Source organism: Bufo bufo, chromosome 10 (genome assembly GCF_905171765.1).
Source record: "Bufo bufo chromosome 10, aBufBuf1.1, whole genome shotgun sequence".
NCBI lineage: Eukaryota > Metazoa > Chordata > Amphibia > Anura > Bufonidae > Bufo > Bufo bufo.
This window is the reverse complement of record NC_053398.1, coordinates 85,000,407-85,014,764: the sequence shown is the minus strand read 5'-3', so window position 1 is coordinate 85,014,764 and position 14,358 is coordinate 85,000,407.

Here is a 14,358-nt window from a genome sequence, read left to right as displayed (position 1 = left end):
ATAAGATAGTTGTCTTCAAGTATGTCAGATACACAATCTACATTATTGCAGTCATCTGTTTTTTTATCCTTTAAGTGTATAATGCTATTCTTAATGTTGGATCTCTTTCTCCACAATTGCGCAATGGAAACCTAATATGAATTATGATGTTGACACCATTAAAACAAATAATATTGTTACATGAAAAACAAAAATAAATCAATAAATCAATACAGCTGCAGCGCTGGGTAAGTTTTAAAATACACCAAAAGTTTACAGGCAAAAATAGACCAATATATACAGCGTTGCTGCTATATTGATTTATTATATATAAATATATTTATATATATATATTTTATATATTTATATTATATATAAATTTACATATAGTATAATTAGTGTAATTCTGTATAATTATTTAATAATACAGAGGTTATCTATCTACAGTATATCTCTATATGTCCATTATACTGTACAATACACTATATCTAAATCACCATACCTCATATGGATCATGGAATAAATAATTATACAATATTATACTAATTATACTATATGTAAATTTATATATAATATAAATATATATAAATATATTTATATATAATAAATCAATATAGCAGCAACGCTGTATATATTGGTCTATTTTTGCCTGTTAACTTTTGGTGTATTTTAAAACTTACCCAGCGCTGCAGCTGTATTGATTTATTAATATACTACTGCCACTATCCTGCGATGATACTGCATTAATTAGGTAGACAGATAGATTGATATGTAGAAAGATAGATATGAGATAGATAGATTATTACGGCACAATAGTGATCGCTATTACCGCATTAACCCAGTCTAAAAAGGCACAGTTTAGGCTATAATATGCAGTAGTATTTATTTATTTTTGTTTTTCATGTAACAATATTATTTGTTTAATGGTGTCAGTATTAACATCATAATTCATATTAGGTTTCCATTGCACAATTGTGGAGAAAGAGATCCAACATTAGGAATAGCAAGAATAGGTGTGGGAATTGTCCTGGCAGAAGGGGGAGGGGGGGTCGGTGGGGGGTGCCGGCAAGGAGGAAATAATCAAAAGGCTTTGCTAAATACAAATGTATCCATACTGTACATGTTGTTTTTCGATACTGTATTAACATTCAGCCACTATAGGAACATAGCTAATAAATACACTCTGTATCCACTATATTATATATCTGTATACTGTACACTGCTCCATTACATATCTGTATACAACACTTCACTATATATCTGCATACACCGCTCCATTATATATCTGTATGCAGAAGACCAAAAAGAAAGAGTGCTTCAAACCATTGGACTCACAACTGCTGTGACTAATCTCAACCCCCACAATTATCATCTATTGTTCTCAAAGAAAAAAAATACATAGTGCATATAGTACTTTCTTTAGCTGGGGGAGGGGGGGGGGGGAGGGTAACACACTAAATGTGTAACACCAAACCAGAAATAGAGGTGGGAGGGGGTAACTCTGTTTTATTCTTTTTATTTTATTTATCCATGGTATCTTGGTAGACCACTCCCTCATAGTGATAACAGACAACCTGTAGCTTTGGATATGCTAAATATATATTGATGTATACAGAGAAAAACAAATAATAAATAAAAATTGCTTGCTAGAATTAACTAAGATAGAAAATATAGCGCTATATTTTCTATCTTCGTTAAGAAGAAGATATAATGTATATTATTATTTGTTTTTCTCTATATACATAAACGGAGAGCTCGGTGACATAATCTGTACCCAGTATGAATGACTATTTATTTAAATACTGTAGTAAGGTAGAAGGTAAAAAAAAAAAACTACAGTATAAGGAGTACTAGAACTCCCCCTCATGTCCTTGCCACCAGAGCATGACCCTTTTTAGTACAATAAGTTCAACCTGTATCACTGTTCATCCTGCACCTCCTGGTTCATGAATAGAATGCCAGGTCTCTTGAGCTCTGCTAATCCTGATCTGCCTGTTTCATTAACCAGTATGATAACCACTGCAGGATGTTCTCTCAGTGAAGACTGGGATTTATTTGCATAATAAATCTGTATAATATATCTGTATACACCGCTCTATTATATACAGTACTGTATCTGTATCCACCATTCTATTGTAGATCTGTATACACCTCTCTATTATATACAGTACTGTATCTGTATCCACCATTCTATTGTAGATCTGTATACACCGCTCAATTAGTGTACAATATGTCTTTAGATCTGTGACTGTACAAGTGGATTGGATTTTGAGAATACCAGGTGTTCTCGGGATCGCGGACTCACTGAAAGTAAAGTGTCCATCTTTTATTGTAATGTAGGCACTATCACTATGGACAAAACAGATTAAATAAGAAAGTACTGTGCCTACCCTTTTGCATATATTTAAATATAGGATCGATGGTCGGCTCTGTATATAAAATATTAATCTATTTATTTTTTAAATAATTTACTGTGCATAAAATCACAAAAATCCCTGTAACCTTATTAAAAAATAAAGCATTTTATTACTACCATATAATAGTACTGTAGTGAGCAGATAACCACTACACAAGATCCATGATTGCCAGCAATATATATATATATATATATATATATATATATTTATACATAAATACAGTAGATACTGTACAGTATATACACTCTGAACCTAAGCCATTCCAATATTTATATGTGGACATTACAATAAGGCTGAGTTCACACGGGCGAGTATTCCGCGCGGGTGCAATGCGTGAGGTGAACGCATTGCACCCGCACTGAATCCTGACCCATTCATTTCTATGGGGCTGTGCACAGGAGCGGTGATTTTCACGCATCACTTGTGCGTTGCATGAAAATCGCAGCATGCTCTACATTGTGCGTTTCCCACGCAATGCAGGCCCCATAGAAGTGAATGGGGCTGCATGAAAATCGCAAGCATCCGCAAGCAAGTGCGGATGCGGTGCGATTTTCACGCACGGTTGCTAGGAGATGATCGGGATGGAGACCCGTTCATTATTATTTTCCCTTATAACATGGTTATAAGGGAAAATAATAGCATTCTGAATACAGAATGCATAGTACAATAGCGCTGGAGGGGTTAAAAAAATATTTAAAAAAATTTAACTCAGATCCGACAGTATATTCTAACACAGAGGCGTTCCCATAGTGATGGGGACGCTTCAAGTTAGAATATACTAAGAACTGTGTACATAACTGCCCCCTGCTGCCTGGCAGCACCCGATCTCCTACAGGGGGCTGTGATCTGCACAATTAACCCCTCAGGTGCCGCACCTGAGGGGTTAACTGTGCGGATCTCAGCCCCCTGATCGGGTGCTGCCAGGCAGCAGGGGCCAGACCCCCCTCTCTCCCCAGTATTAAAAGCATTGGTGGCCAGTGCGGCCCCCCCCTCCCTCCCTCCCTCCCCAGTATTAAAAGCATTGGTGGCCAGTGCGGCCCCCCTCCCTCCCCAGTATTAAAAGCATTGGTGGCAGTGCGGTCCCCCCCCTCCCTCCCTCCCCAGTATTAAAAGCATTGGTGGCCAGTGCGCCCCCCCCCCTCCCTCCCTCCCCAGTATTAAAAGCATTGGTGGCCAGTGCGGCCTCCCTCCCCAGCATTAAAAGCATTGGTGGCCAGTGCGGCCCCCCCTCCCTTCATCCCTAGTATTAATAGCATTGGTGGCCAGTGCGGCCCCCCCTCCCTCCCCAGTATTAAAAGCATTGGTGGCCAGTGCGGCCCCCCCTCCCTCCCTCCCCAGTATTAAAAGCATTGGTGGCAGTGCAGCCCCCCCTCCCTCCCCAGTATTAAAAGCATTGGTGGCAGTGCGGCTCCCCCCTCCCTCCCCAGTATTAAAAGCATTGGTGGCCAGTGCCCCCCCCTCCCTCCCTCCCCAGTATTAAAAGCACTCTGGTGAACAGCTAGCGGGTTAAAAATAGGGCTGGAGGGGTTAAAAATTAATTAAAAAGAATTTAACTCACCTTAATCCACTTGATCGCTCAGCCCGTCTTCTCTTCTGTCTTCTTCTGTGCTGTGCACAGGAAAAGGACCTGTGGTGACGTAACTACGCTCATCACATGGTACGTCACATGATCTTTTACCATGGTGATGGATCATGTGATGACCGGAGTGACGTCACCACAGGTCCTTTTCCTGCACACAGCAAAGAAGAAGACAGAAGAGAAGCCGGGCTGCGCGATCAAGTGGATTAAGGTGAGTTAAATTATTTTTTATTAATTTTTAACCCCTCCAGACCTATTTTTAACCCCGCTAGCTGTTCACCAGAGTGCTTTTAATACTGGGGAGGGAGGGGAGGCCGCACTGGCCACCAATGCTTTTAATACTGGGGAGGGAGGGGGGTGGCCGTACTGGCCACCAATGCTTTTAATACTGGGGAGGGAGGGGACCGCACTGGCCACCAATGCTTTTAATACTGGGGAGGGAGGGAGGGGGGGGGCCGCACTGCCACCAATGCTTTTAATAAAGGGGAGGGAGGGAGGGGGGGGCCGCACTGGCCACCAATGCTTTTAATACTGGAGAGAGAGGTGGGGTCTGGCCCCTGCTGCCTGGCAGCACCCGATCAGGGGGCTGAGATCCGCACAATTAACCCCTCAGGTGCGGCACCTGAGGGGTTAATTGTGCCGATCACAGCCCCCTGTAAGAGATCGGGTGCTGCCAGGCAGCAGGGTACAGTTATGTACACAGTTCTTAGTATATTCTAACTTGAAGCGTCCCCATCACTATGGGAACGCCTCTGTGTTAGAATATACTGTCGGATCTGAGTTTTCACGATCTAACTCAAATCCGATTGTATATTCTAACATAGAGGCGTTCCCATGGTGATGGGGACGCTTCAAGTTAAAATATACCATCGGATTGGAGAAAACTCTGATCCGATGGTATATTAATAGGAACTCCTGACTTTACATTGAAAGTCAATGGGGGACGGATCCGTTTACAATTGCACCAATATTGTGTCAATGTAAACGGATCCGTCCCCATTGACTTAACACCATATACAGTTGAGGTGCCATCGCCCGGCTCCTGTATAGTGTCAGGATGACTACGGGTTGTATCAGGAGTCGGATAGCGATATTAACTTTAACTCACCAATGCCAGTAGATGGCGGTGTTGTGTATTGATAGACTGGAGGAGAAAAAATCGCGTTTAGTTAGTATCGAATTGCGAAATAAGGGAGCAGTAGCGATGACACATCTGTATATATATATATATATATATGTGTGTGTGACACCCAGCAATACTAAAGTGCAAGTGCATATTATCTAATCAAGTTATGTCTCCATATCAAATAGCAGAACGCCAGTAACATAAATGAGACTACCTGAATGATCCAAATGAATATGCTGGGGAACACACATATAATAGCCTGAACCTAGAAATAACACTGAGTGTGTATGCAAATACACCACTAAGTGTTTACCTCATGCCTAAAGTCACAATGGTATCACATACCCATCAAAAGGATTTTCACCTCCTTGTAAATGTGCTCCTTTTAAAACATTACGGGCAAGGGCCTGCTGCTGAGCTGACCATATAAAACATTAGGGGTGAGGGTCTGCTGCAGAGCTGACTCTCTAAAATATTAGGGGCGAGTGCCTGCTGCTGATATGAGCATCAGAAACATTATGGGTGAGTGCCTGCTGGTGAGCTGACCACTGAAAAAATTATGGGCGAGGGCCTGCTGGGGAGCTGACCCTGAAAAACATTATGGTTGAGGACCTGCTGGTGAGCTGACCCTCTAAAACATTACATGCAAGGGCCTGCAGGTGAGCTGACCCTTTAAAAGATTGTAGGTAAGGGCCTGCTGGTGCGCTGATCCTCTCAAACATTATATACCAGGGCCGGCAGGTGAGTTGACCCTCTCAAAGATTGTAGGTGAGGGCCTAGTGGTGAGCTGACCCTCTAAAACATTATATGTGAGGGCCTGCAGGTGAGCTGACCCTCTAAAAGATTGCAGGTGAGGGCCTGCTGGTGAGCTGACCCTTTCAAACAATATATGCGAGGGCCTGCAGGTGAGCTGACCCTATAAAAGATTGTATGTGAGGGCCTGCTGGTGAGCTGACCCTCTAAAACATTATATGCGAAGGCTTGCAGGTGAGATGACTCTCTAAAAGATTGTAGGTGACGGCCTGCTGGTGAGATGACCCTCTAAAACATTACATGCGAGGGCCTGCAGGTAAGTTGACCCTCTAAAAGATTGTAGGTGAGGTCCTGCTGGTGAGCTGACACTCTCAAACATTATATGCAAGGGCCTGCAGGTGAGTTGACCCTCTAAAAGATTCTAGGTGAGGGCCTGCTGTTGAGCTGACCCTCTAAAACATTACATAAAAGGGCCTGCAGGTGAGCTGACCCTCTAAAAGTTTGTAGGTGTTGGCCTGCTGGTGAGCTGACCCTCTCAAACATTATATGCGAGGGCCTGCTGGTGAGCCGACCCTTTAAAACATTACATGTGCGGGCCTGCAGGTGAGCTGACCCTCTAAAACAATACATTGTATGGCCTGCAGGTGTTGACCCTATAAAAGATTGTAGATGAGGGCCTGCTGGTGAGCTGACCCTCTAAAACATTATATGGGAGGGTCTGCAGGTGAGCTGACCCTCTACAACATTAGAAGCGAGGGCAGAATAATAAGCATTTGGTAGCTGCAAATACAGTTGAGGAGTTTAAGCATGCATGGGATAGGCATAAGGCCATCCTTCATATAAGATAGGGCCAGGGACTATCCATAGTATTTAGTATATTGGGCAGACTAGATGGGCCAAATGGTTCTTATCTGCCGACATATTCTATGTTTCTATGTTGATATGATGGAAGAGAAGGAGGAGGTGAAAAGGAAGATGGAACCATATACCCTTTTTTGTGGTGGAAGTACATTATAAAAAACACATTCAGGCCTCTTGCACACGACCGTATGGCTTTTTCAGTATTTTGCGGTCCGAAAACATCCGTATGCATTCAGTTTTTTGCAGAACGGAACAGATGGCCCATGATAGAACAGTACTATCCTTGTCCGTTATGCGGACAATAATAAGACATGTTCTATCTTTGAATGGAACGGAAAAACAGAAATACGGAAACGGAAGGCATACAGAGTACCTTCCATTTTTTTTGCAGATCCATTGAAATGAATGGTTCCGTATACGGTCCGCAAAAAAGGAACATAAACGGAAAAAAAAAAACGTTTGCGTGCAAGAGGCCTTTAAGCGACTTCATCGTTCACCACCTCCTCTTCCAATTCCTCACTCTGCTCATCCTCCTGACTTGTTGACCTAACAACAACCTCAGTTATTGACAACTGTGTCTCATCATCAACCTCTTGAGACACTAATTGCCGTTGACTTATTGGCAACTATGTCTCATCATCATCATCCACCTCGTGAAACACTAATTGCCATTCCCCACCAACATCTTCTTGTGACTGTGGATACTCAAGAGTTTGGGAATCAGGGCACAAGATCTCATGTCCCTCTTCAAGCGGGCTTGTTGAGAGGCCCAAATGAAGGAATGGTGCTGAAAAGAGCTCCTCGGAATATCCGAGTGTGGGATCACTTGTTTGGCAAGACTCTCCATGGTGGGAGGAAGGAGGATCAGGGTTAGGATTGTGTTGACCAGACTCTTGGCTACTGAGACTGGACTTGGTGGAAGACAGAGTGGTGCTTAACCGACTGGAAGCATTATCTGCTGCAATCCAACCGACCACCTGGTCGCACTGGTCTGACTTCGAGAGCGTTGTCCTGTGCCGCCCTGCAAACTGGGACATGAAGCTAGGTATCGTGGATGATTGTTTTTCTTGTGCTCTGGCAGCAGGCACAGTTTCAACGGCCCAGGACCACCGTCTCTGCGTGCATCATCAGCATCACTGCCACTTCGCTGTCCCTTACTGCTTGCCTTCTTCATATTAAATGTTATATATTCTTGAAAGTATGTCACACGTACAGTAGCGTAGGATTTGTAAGTGTATGTTTAAAAAAATAAAAAAAGATATTTGGGATGCGTACACGTTACACAGGAGAAATACAGCAGATAATATCGCTGATCTCTACAGCGTCTAATATAAAATTACAGGGAATGTCACAGGTATTAGGGATGTGAAAATGTTACACAGGACTTGTAGGATGACAGGCCGAACTGGATGGACAAATGTCTTTTTTCGGCCTTATGTACTATGTTACTATGTTACTAGGAGAAATACCGCAGATAATGTCGCTGATGTCACCCGCGGCTAATATAAAATTACAGGGAATGTCAAAGGTATTTTGGATGTGGAAACGTTACACAGGAGAAATACCCCTAGGTAAAGTCACTGTCCGCAGCGGACACTGTCTACGGAAAAAGTACACTGGATGTCACTGATATTTTTTGGATGTGCACACGTTACACAGGAGATGTAGCGCAGATAATGTCTCTGATGTCAGCAGCGGCTAATATAAAATTACAGGGAATGTCACAGGTATTTTGGATGTGAAAACGTTACACAGGAGATGTACCCCAGGTAATGTCACTGTCCGCAGTGGACACCGTCTACGGAAAAAGTACACATACTGCATCGGCCTAACTATTGCACGCTATTTAGCGCAGGATGCGCTAAAAATAGATATTGCTGCCGCACACAATAGTCCTTAAAAGATCTTTTGGGTCTCTGACAAGTTTTTCTACTGAAAAAAATAAATACATTTCACTCCCTACACTATCTTTCCCTTCCTCAGCACAGCTCTCCCAGACTAACACTGAGCCGAACAAGTGTTATTGGGTGCTATGGCCAGCCAATCACTGTAATGCAACTAAACAACATGGCTATGGCATTACAGTGAAGGGCAGCACTTAATTGCATGTTTATTGGCTGCGTAGCAACCAACAAACGTGCGGGGAGGAGACTCGAGCACATGCGGTATTCGACCCGAAAACCGCCATGTGCTGAGCATCGAGATGCTCGAGGCGAACTGGTGATCGCCCAAGCATGCTCGATAAACACTAATGGACATACATCGATAAAATGTTCTTTCTGTCCGCAGAAAAAACACATTCCCTTCCTACGTCCAGAATGCTTCAAAGTGGATCCGGGAGTAGCTCCCCCTAACTGCATGGGTTCGTCCCCAGACATAAACCAAGGAGTATCTTCACTAGAGATGAGCAAATTTTTTAAAAATTCTATTTGGCCGGATCGCCGAATCTTTTGAAAAAATTGGGTTTTATCCGAATTTGTTTGCGGCGAATCACATTAAAAACAGCTATTTCGTGGCTGCAGAGAGCCTTTATAGTAATGTAGAACACTGTGCCTTGCATTGACACGCATAGGGAGTCTGCTGTGGTAGTGAAATTATACTGTAAGTCAGTATGACATGCAGATGATAGGCGTCGCTCTTAGAATCGCTGCACACTTCACTTATTGTCATGCCCCACTCTGACGATGTGCGGAGGTCAGCCAGGATTGCAGCACGAGTTTAGTTTTTGTTTTGATGCCGTGCTGGATCCGCCTCGCATCAGGTGCACTGGGTGGAGTCATTAGTTTAAATGGTCTCCAGCTAAGTGCTCTGAGCGGATTATACTGTTCATTTTGGTCTGGGAAGTTTGGAGGGAAGGTTGGCTGTCAGTTCCTGATTTCAGCAGATAAGTGTCATTTCTTGTTTGGTTGTTTATGTCATCTATCCCATCCAGGTTCTGTGCGAGCAGGCTGCTCCTTTCTCCCCACTTCACCATCTCAGGGAGTTCAGGGTTCTGTCAGTACAGGCTGGAGGACACAGCAAACCTACCTTTAAGGTCTGTCTGTGGGCTGAGCAGTGCAGGGAAAGAGGACAGGGATAAACTAGAAGGTGACCCTTCCCCTGTCTCTCGTCCAGAGCCTGGTTGGTGTGTTATCTGTTATACTGTGCACGTCCACCGTGACACTTATTTGGGGAGTCACGGGGCCAAAACTGACCAAATAACTGACCAAAAGTATGAACTCAGCCTTACAGGTCAAAGCGCCAAGAAGAAGCGCACTCCTTTCACACAATCGTCAGCTGATTCCACATAGAGGCCTACAGAACCTGTTCTACAAGTAGAGCCCCCCGACAGAGTGGAGAGGGTGTCAGCAGTAAGTTTGTGTCAACGTCACTGATTATTTTGCCCTTCTTCTGATCCGTCAGAGCAATAACCACCAAAAAACAGATCATGTCTGTTGAGCATCCGCCTTCACTCGATCAGCATTTGGTCAGTAATCCACCAGTATTGCTAATGCAAAAAAAACAGGAGTGGATCCAAAACAGAGATGACACGTGAAAGGAATAATTGCATGTCTTCTGTGTTTTGTACCCACTCCTGCTTTTGGCTACCAAATCACAAGCCAATTCGGATGGGACAATACAGGCCTTACAGCTTCTATACAGACAGGATCCGTTGTGCGTCTCTTTTTCCTTCATTCTGACAGATCAGAAGAAGGTTCAAATAAATGATGATGGCCCAGTCATGAAGTGGGGAAGGTGGAAACAGCAGGAGAAGTCCACAGAGTGGCCCTATGACATAGTGGTGAGGTGGAAGCAGCATAAGGAGGCCACATAGTGGCACAATGACAGTGTGGAGATGGCAGCAGCAGCATCAGGAGGCCACAGAGTGGCACAATGACAGAGTATAGAGGTGGTGGCAGCAGCAGCATCAGGAGGACGCCATAGAGTGGCAAAAAGACAGTGTGGAGGTGGCGGCAGCATCAGGAGGCCAGAGTGGCAAGGTGACATAGTGTGGAGGTGGCAGCAGCATCAGGAGACCACAGAGTGACCCGGTGACAGAGTAGGGAGGTGGCAGCAGCATGAATACCAGCACCAAATGGTGGGTGAATGAAGGAGCACTTGGCATCAGATGGGTGGCAGTATCAGAATATTAGCTGAGGCAGGTAGCCAGAAGAAAGCAGTCTCTTTTGTCAACGTGTGGGTGTGGCACCATGTAAGATCTAGTCTGATGCATCAGGCATTGAAGGGTAGAAATCCTGGCTGATCCAAGCCTGATTTATCTTGCAAAGGTCAGTCTCTCCACATTTTGGGTGGACAGGCGAGTTCTTCTTGGGGTAACTATGGCCCCCACCGCACTAAACACCCCCTCTGATACCACACTACTGGCCGAGCAGGACAGCTTTTCCAGGGCAAACTCTGTCAGTTATGGCCACAAATCCAGTTTGACTACCCAGTAGTCCAGCGGATTTTCAATGTGGGGTGGCAGGGTGCTGTCCAAGTATGCCACCACCTGCTGGTTCAGGTTATGCTCTATGAATAGCTGCTGGTGAGTAGTTTCTTTACTATGCGAGTGAAGAAAGCTGCTCATCAGCGACTCTAGACTGAGGCTGCTGCTGATGGAGCTGGTACTGCCCCTGCCACCCCACCCCTCCCCAGCAACAATGGCAGTGGAAAGTGAGCACAGAGGGCCCTCCTGATCAGACCTGCGAGAGGATGGACGAAGGAGCAGATAGACAGGGGCCAACTGACCACATAGGGTGTCTCTATAGTAGTTTAGTTTGTCATCCCTCTCAGCGGGTGTAAAAAAGGCCCCCATTTTGGATCAGTAGTGAGGATCCAACAAGGTGGAGAGCCAGAAGTCATCCCTCTGCCGAATGGTGACAATTCGGCTGTCACTATGCAAGCAATTGAGCATGCATCGGGTCATTTGTGCAAGTGACTCAGAGGGACTTACTGCCTCCATCTCCACTGCATACTGCCACTGTGTGTCTGGGTCCTCTGCCTCATCTTCCTCATCCCCCTGTAGCTCCTCTGCCTGCTCCTCCTCTCCTGTCACCTGTGTAGAAAAACCACCCATTTCACTACACATTGCTTGTGCTCCAATGTCCTCCTCCTCCTCCAGTTCAGGGCTCATGTGGCTGTGAAATGTAGGCACCACGTCTCCAGTCCCCTGATCAGCCAGATTTACCAGCATCTTTTCCAAGACATAAAGCAGTAGAATGACATTGTTCATCCCATAGTCCTGGCGACTGGCCTCCTCAAAGGGCCTGAGCAAATGGCAGGTGTCACGCATGAATTACCACTGGCTGACATCGAAGTTACAAAGGGGAGTACTCCTGTCTGCTTGGATCATCAAGAAATCGTTTGTCCTTTCTCTGTTCATGCATTCGGTCCAACATATGGAGGGTGGAATTCCAACGGGTGGAAACGTTGCATGTCAGCCTATGTTGGGGGATGCCGTTCTGCCGCTGCAGCTCAAGGAGGGTGTGCATGCAAAGTTTCCTGCCCATTTTTGGGATGCCTTGCAGATGAGTGGAAGACTTCAGGAACCGCTTGACAACCAGATTTAATACGTGTGCCATGCAGGGGGCATGGCTCAGCCCTCCTTGACGCAGCACCGACACCATGTTTTTCCCTTTGTTGGTCACCATGGTTCCAATTTTAAGTTGTCGTGGAGAAAGCCAGGATTTGATTTCTTGATGAAGGACACAGAGCAGCTCCTCCTTCGTGTGATTCCATTCGCCCAGGCAAATGAGGTGTAGAACATTATGACACCGCCGTGCCCTGCACTTATGGTATGCTGGAGGAGCAGTGTGAATTGTCCCTGCAGTGGAGGCTGAGGATGCGGCGGAGGATGAGGAGGCAGAGGCGGACATTGTCACAGGACCAACGGCGTGAGAACGTGGAGGCAGAAGCAGAGTCAACTGGACAAGTTGCAGGTGTGGCTGGCCAGAAACCACATTTACCCAGTGGGCCGTAAAGGACATATATTGTCCTTGACCGTAGTTACAGCTACTGACCAATTTTCCCAAAAAAGGCTGTTTCACAAAAAAATGGCACCACTGAATGGCTAATCGATGTAATTTGGTCCATATAGCAAAAGGAAGTCTACAATCACCCATCAATTTTCCCAAAAAAGGCTGTATCACTACCAAATTTCACCAATGAATTGCTAATAGACGTAATTCAGTCTGAACAGCAGAAAGCAGTCTACAATCACCCATAAATTTTCCCAAAAAAGGCTCTATCACAAACAAATTTCACCACTGAATGAGAATGTAAATTAACCGCAGAACAGTTAATAACACATACTTATTTTTGCTATTAATACAGTGCAACAATGTATGTATGACAATGTAAATTTACCGCAGAACGGCTAATAACACGTACTTATTTTTCACATTAATACACCCCAACAAAAGCAGTATAACAATGTCGATTCACTGCAGACCGGCTAATAAGAAGTATTCTTTTTCATATTAATACACCCAAAAAAAAATAATATAACAATCATATAACAAGAAAAAGATGCTTGGTCGGTCCTCATACTTCCAATTTGGGGAACTGCGCGTGCGCCGTAGAATTTACTGTGCTACCAGATATGAGTGGTATGTTAAGTAGTACTATTTCTATCAGTTTAATCCCTGTTACGTCCCCTATCAGGGGACGTGTATGTAATAGATTTTAGGAACCGGGAGATGGAAAAAGATGCTTTGTTGGTCCTCTTACTTCCAATTAGGGGCACTGCGCGTGCGCCGTGCAATGTACTATGCAATCCCAATATGAGTGGTATGTTAAGTAGTACTATTCCTATCTATTTAATCCCTGTTACATCCCCTATCAGGGGACGTGTATGGAATAGAGTTTAGACAACCGCAATGAGTTGTCAATAGTTGACACACTCATGACATAAATTTTATTCCTCTATGCGTCAATCTTGGTGTAGTGATGACTGTGCTCGTGCGCACATTTGGGAGATTGCAGTCGATGGTGGTTTTTCAAAGCCTATGGTCGTGCTGAGGTAGTTCAGTGACAGTTAAGTGACCCAGAAAACAATGATTCTGCAGTGTGGGCCCATTGTTGGCCTAGTAGGCTTTAATGATCAAATTGCTTCCGTTGTCACACACCACTTTGCCGATCTCCAGTTGGTGCGGAGTCAGCCACTGATCCTCCTGTGCGTTCAGGGCGGACAGGAGTGCTGGTCCGGTGTGACTCTCTGCTTTCAGGCAAGTCAACCCCAAGATGGCGTGACACTGTCGTATCCGGGATGTGGAATAGCCCCTGTGGAGCTGGGGGGTGCAGTTGATGTGGAGCAAGACGCAGCAGCAGAAGAGGACTCAGCCGAGGAGGTTAGCGAAGAGGATGGAGTAGGAGGAGTAGAGGAGGTGGCAGCAGGCCTGCCTGCAAGTCGTGGCAGTGTCACCAACTCCTCTGCAGAGCCACGCATTCCATGCTTGGCAGCCGTCAGCAGGTTTACCCAATGCGCAGTGTACGTGATATACCTGCCCTGACTGTGCTTTGCAGACCAGGTATCAGTGGTCAGATGGACCCTTGCCCCAACACTGTGTGCCAGACATGCCATGACTTCCTTTTCCACAATAGAGTACAGGTTGGGGATTGCCTTTTGTGAAAAAATAATTTGGCTGGGTACCTTCCACTGCGGT